Below are 6172 nucleotides of genomic sequence, written 5' to 3'. Positions count from 1 at the left end.
TGGGTGTTGGTCGGTGTGTGTGTATCAAACACACGGCGCATTCGATGGCGCTCTCTCTCTCTTGGTGGCAGCTCTAGGCTTCTCCACTGCTGGATGATTGTTGAGTCGGCACGATGCTCGGTGATGCCCGAGTCGTGCTGCTGCTGTCCCTCTCTCCTTGATCGCTGCCAACTTCACACGGACACCCGCCCTTACTTCAGGCTGTGTTGGCTCAGGCTCTGGACGAAGTGGCTCTGCGCGCTCACCGGCTTGGAGCGCCCTGGCGATGAACGATGGCTCTTGTTGCTCATCCGCTGCTGCTCGTCCTTTGCGATGCTCGCTTGGTCGACGCTTGATGGTTTCCGCCCTTTCTATAGGTCGATTGCTTGTCACTCGTCACTCTCTCTTCTCCGTGCTTTCCTTTGTTCGTGCAGCTGCCAGCTTCACTCGCACTTAACTTCGTTCTGCGAGAAGCGACACCTGCTATCGGCATCGGCGTTTGCTCCCTCACGACGCTCCGCCAGCCGGAGCACGGCTGAACCCAGCCTCAGCACGGCTGAACCCAGCCTCGACCCAGGTTGAACTCAGACTTCTGCGACTCGAACGACCCCTCCTCGTTCCATCTCTCTTCGAGGCACGATCTGCCCCAGCTCTCTTGCGAGCCGAGTTGCGAGAGTGAGCGCCACTCGAACCAGACTGCTCATTCGTGATGTGCGCTTGTGCTTAAAACTCAAAACGTGACTCCCCTCTCTGCGCATCTCTTGCGAGAGGAACAACAACGAGAGAAACAGATGTCCCAGCTATGCCAGCACAGACCCCCCCCCCTCGCGACCCTTTGACCCCTCCCTCTGAGTGGGTCATTCCGAGGCCAGACCCCCAATACGTATTCAGGCTGGTATGTGTTTGTGCCAAATCGTTGGAAGACAAAGGTGGCCGAGGAGATTTTTGGTTCTATGGAATGCATATTCTTTAAGTTGTGCGTGGTTGACCTATTTTGACTTCCTATTCTTCTGGATGACCGTTGTTCTAACACTTAATAATTATTATTCAGTTTGTGATTTACCATGGTTATTAACACGTATTTCGTAGAGTTTATTGATGTTTGTTGTCTATCTATATACAGGGATCGCACTGTTTTACTCGAGTTATTTTGTTTAATGTCTTGAGGTTAAGTGTAAGTTGCCACTTACGCTTCCTTAACTGTTGGAATTCGTAATTATTATTTTTTTTGGTCAGGTAGATAGAAACATACAATACAAAATTATATATATATATATACGGTGAATACGAGTAATATAAGGGAATATCTAATAACAAGCCCCTATTGTTTGTTGGTTAATTCTTTTTGTTAAGTTTCTACTTTTCGGTAAGGAAAACGTTAAAGAAAACGCGAGTTGCAGCCGTTGTTATCCTTTACTCTGCACCTTATCTGTAGACATCCAGATGTCTTGGGAGGTTAGTCCATCGATCTTTGTCCATCTGGATGTCTATGACCTCTCTGTGACCGAAATCTTACCGTTTTAATGGCCCTCCATGTTTCATGGATTCCTGGTGTGCTTGTGAGGAGGAGTGGGTTGTTTTCATTATTAAATAAAAATAGAAGAAAAAAAATTTCTTCATTATTCTTAATATAAAAAGGGGGTATAAACACAACAGGAGGCACGTCCCGTGCCCCGCGGTGGGAATAGGCATTTCCGTTTTTTCGTCCGTCACCTTGAAATCGGTCCGATTTTCGATTTAGTGCGGTTTCTCTATATGTATTTATTTACTATTGCCGACCGGCACGTGACGAAGCACGCCATTGCGCATGCGCGAGACGCCGACCAGGGCGGTTGCCCCTGGCAACGGGCAGCAACGCCGTCGCTGCAGGGTGGACGCCATTTTTAATTCGCGTTAAAAATATGCGCACGCATTAACACGCGACGCTGAGGTAAATTCATCAAAGTTTCACGTCCTCTTCACTCCCCCACCCCTCTCCCTCACCACTCTCCCTCACCACTCTCCCTCACCCCTCTCCCTCACCCCTCTCCCTCACCCCTCTCCCTCACCACTCACTCTCACCACTCACCCATCTCCCTCACCACTCGCCCTCACCCCTCACCGCTCACCACCCACGCTCATCCTCACCCTCTCCCTCACCACTCACTCTCACCACTCACCCATCTCCCTCACCGCTCACCACTCACCGCTCACCACTCACGCTCATCCTCACCCCTCGCCCTCACCACTCGCCCTCACCACTCGCCCTCACCACTCGCCCTCACCACTCGCGAGGAATTTAGCATATGTATGGGAAATGCAGGAATGCGACTAGTACTACTTGTGAAATCCGCTTGATGCGGAGCTTCTCCAATTTTTTCATGCTGGAATTTCAGTCCACACACCCTGGCACTGACCAGAGTGTGGAAGATGCCCAGGCTGCTGGCCGGACGTTTCCCCTCCACGACCACCCTCCTTGCCCTGTATATGGTGAGCTTAGCGTAGCCCACCCAGTACAGTGACCAGCCCCTGAAGATGTTGGGATCTGTCGCCCTTTGGGTGTCCAAAGATGAGGAACGTTGGATAAATGGAGGTTGAACCTTTAGGCCTTAAATGTACGCTCCAGCTTCAAAATACGCTCCAAGCTTGGCGGCGTCTCATTCTTCACCTGAGGACGGCTGCTTGCGTTGTAGCCGAAACGTCGTGAGAATTCTGACTGTGGCAGAGCGAGGCAACTCTCAGCAGTGTGGAGGTGGAGGTGTGGGTGGACTTCCCCCGAGACAATAGAAAGTGAAATGGAGACCCTGTAGATGCGTAAGCTTGAGACGATGTCGCTCCAATAGATGCACCCTTGTCACAGGCCTTTAATGACAAGAATGTGAAGTTGAACACTCAGTTCCTAGGTTCAACCTGCAGGGTAAGAGCGGCCAGTCTTTGTGGACCTGTGGGTTGCGTAGATCTCTAACCAGGAGCGAGATCCAATAAGCTCCCAAGCATTCACTATGTTATCATAATTGCATTTATATGGTGCTCGCTTAATTGCCCCAGCAACACTGAGTTTTGTATCGTTTCTCGTCTCAAACACTCGAAGAGCATCCCCAAGTAGCAGCTGCCCCTGTGTGGCACAAGGTGGTGGCCCTGCACGGGCCTGCATGTGGACAAGAGCCTGTCAGTAGGGGGCGATGGTTGATGTGGCATCTTAGTTGTGGAGTTTGTAGATAATGTTTTTAGAATTTGCTACATTAAACATGCAATGGCCTACTTGTTTTGAATGGAGCAATAGTATGTTGTACATACACTGTTAAGCAGACAGTGTTTTTTGTTTATCTTCTTAATACGATGTCACCTGATGCAGCATATTTCAGTGCAGTAATTTAACTTTGTAAAAATGATTGTCAATAAGTTAGAATGAATACTTGTCTGATTGTGTGCGTACGTGTAACATTTTGTCTACAAGGGTCAAACATTGAATGAGTCGTGTGAGGACACGGTGTGTGTTTTGCAAGTAACCTGGACAGATCAGATTCTTGTCATCGCGCTCGGGTTCAATCAACCCGAGCGCGATGACGTCACCACGCACGGGGGCGCCCCAACCAGCACCCCCCACCCACGTGACCAGCCCCTCCACCCACTGCCCACGTGACCAGCTCCCCCCTGCCCACGTGACCAGCCCCTCCCCTCCCCCGCCCACGTGACCAGCCCCTCCCCTCCCCCACCCACGTGACCAGCCCCTCCCCCGCCCACGTGACCAGCCCCTCCCCTCCCCCGCCCACGTGACCAGCCCCTCCCCTCCCCCGCCCACGTGACCAGCTCCCCCCCCCCACCCACGTGACCAGCCCCTCCCCTCCCCCGCCCATGTGACCAGCCCCTCCCCTCCCCCGCCCACGTGACCAGGTCCTCCCCCCCCGCCCACGTGACCCTCCCCCGCCCACGTGACCAGCCCCTCCCCTCCCCCGCCCACGTGACCAGCCCCTCCCCTCCCCCGCCCACGTGACCAGCCCCTCCACCCCCGCCCACGTGACCAGCCCCTCCACCCCCGCCCACGTGACCAGCCCCTCCCCTCCCCCGCCCACGTGACCAGCCCCTCCCCTCCCCCGCCCACGTGACCAGCCCCTCCCCCGCCCACGTGACCAGGCCCTCCCCCGCCCACGTGACCAGCCCCTCCCCTCCCCCGCCCACGTGACCAGCCCCTCCCCTCCCCCGCCCACGTGACCAGCCCCTCCACCCACCGCCCACGTGACCAGCCCCTCCCCTCCCCCGCCCACGTGACCAGCCCCTCCCCTCCCCTGCCCACGTGACCAGCCCCTCCCCTCCCCCGCCCACGTGACCAGCCCCTCCCCTCCCCCGCCCACGTGACCAGCCCCTCCCCTCCCCCGCCCACGTGACCAGCCCCTCCCCTCCCCCGCCCACGTGACCAGCCCCTCCCCTCCCCCGCCCACGTGACCAGCCCTCCCCCCCCGCCCACGTGATCAGCCCCTCCCCCCGCCCACGTGACCAGCCCCTCCCCTCCCCCGCCCACGTGACCAGCCCCCCCCCCGCCCACGTGACCAGCCCCTCCCCTCCCCCGCTCACGTGACCAGCCCCCCCGCCCGCCCACGTGACCAGCCCCTCCCCCCCCCGCCCACGTGACCAGCCCCCCCCCACCCACCCACGTGACCAGCCCCTCCCCCCACCCACCCACGTGACCAGCCCCGCCCCTCCCCCGCCCACGTGACCAGCCCCTCCCCTCCCCCGCCCACGTGACCAGCCCCTCCACCCCCGCCCACGTGACCAGCCCCTCCCCTCCCCCGCCCACGTGACCAGCCCCTCCCCTCCCCCGCCCACGTGACCAGCCCCTCCCCCGCCCACGTGACCAGGCCCTCCCCCGCCCACGTGACCAGCCCCTCCCCTCCCCCGCCCACGTGACCAGCCCCTCCCCTCCCCCGCCCACGTGACCAGCCCCTCCACCCACCGCCCACGTGACCAGCCCCTCCCCTCCCCCGCCCACGTGACCAGCCCCTCCCCTCCCCTGCCCACGTGACCAGCCCCTCCCCTCCCCCGCCCACGTGACCAGCCCCTCCCCTCCCCCGCCCACGTGACCAGCCCCTCCCCTCCCCCGCCCACGTGACCAGCCCCTCCCCTCCCCCGCCCACGTGACCAGCCCTCCCCCCCCGCCCACGTGATCAGCCCCTCCCCCCGCCCACGTGACCAGCCCCTCCCCTCCCCCGCCCACGTGACCAGCCCCCCCCCCGCCCACGTGACCAGCCCCTCCCCTCCCCCGCTCACGTGACCAGCCCCCCCGCCCGCCCACGTGACCAGCCCCTCCCCCCCCCGCCCACGTGACCACCCCCCCCCCCACCCACCCACGTGACCAGCCCCGCCCCTCCCCCGCCCACGTGACCAGCCCCTCTCCTCCCCCGCCCACGTGACCAGCCCCTCCCCTCCCCCGCCCACGTGACCAGCCCTCCCCCCCCCGCCCACGTGATCAGCCCCTCCCCCGCCCACGTGACCAGCTCCTCCCCCCCGCCCACGTGACCAGCCCCTCGCCCGCCCACGTGACCAGCCCCTCCCCTCCCCTGCCCACGTGACCAGCCACTCCCCCCCCCCGCCCAAGTGACCAGCCCCTCCCCTCCCCCGCCCACGTGACCAGCCCCTCCAACCACCGCCCACGTGACCAGCCCCTCCCCCCCGCCCACGTGACCAGCCCCTCCCCTCCCCCGCCCACGTGACCAGCCCCTTCCCTCCCCCGCCCACGTGACCAGCCCCTCTCCTCCCCCGCCCACGTGACCAGCCCCTCCCCCCCCACCCACGTGACCAGCCCCTCCCCCCGCCCACGTGACCAGCCCCTCCCCTCCCCCGCCCACGTGACCAGCCCCCCCCCCGCCCACGTGACCAGCCCCTCCCCCCCCGCCCACGTGACCAGCCACTCCCCCCCCCGCCCACGTGACCAGCCCCTCCCCTCCCCCGCCCACGTGACCAGCCCCTCCCCTCCCCCGCCCACGTGACCAGCCCCTCCCCCCCCCGCCCACGTGACCAGCCCCTCCCCTCCCCCGCCCACGTGACCAGCCCCTCCCCTCCCCCGCCCACGTGACCAGCCCCTCCCCTCCCCCGCCCACGTGACCAGCCCCTCCCCCCCCCGCCCACGTGACCAGCCCCTCCCCCGCCCACGTGACCAGCCCCTCCCCTCCCCCGCCCACGTGACCAGCCCCTCCCCCGCCCACGTGACCAGCCCCTC

Source organism: Lampetra fluviatilis, chromosome 71 (genome assembly GCF_964198595.1).
Source record: "Lampetra fluviatilis chromosome 71, kcLamFluv1.1, whole genome shotgun sequence".
In the NCBI taxonomy this organism is placed as follows: domain Eukaryota; kingdom Metazoa; phylum Chordata; class Hyperoartia; order Petromyzontiformes; family Petromyzontidae; genus Lampetra; species Lampetra fluviatilis.
This window is presented reverse-complemented; position numbering follows the sequence as displayed.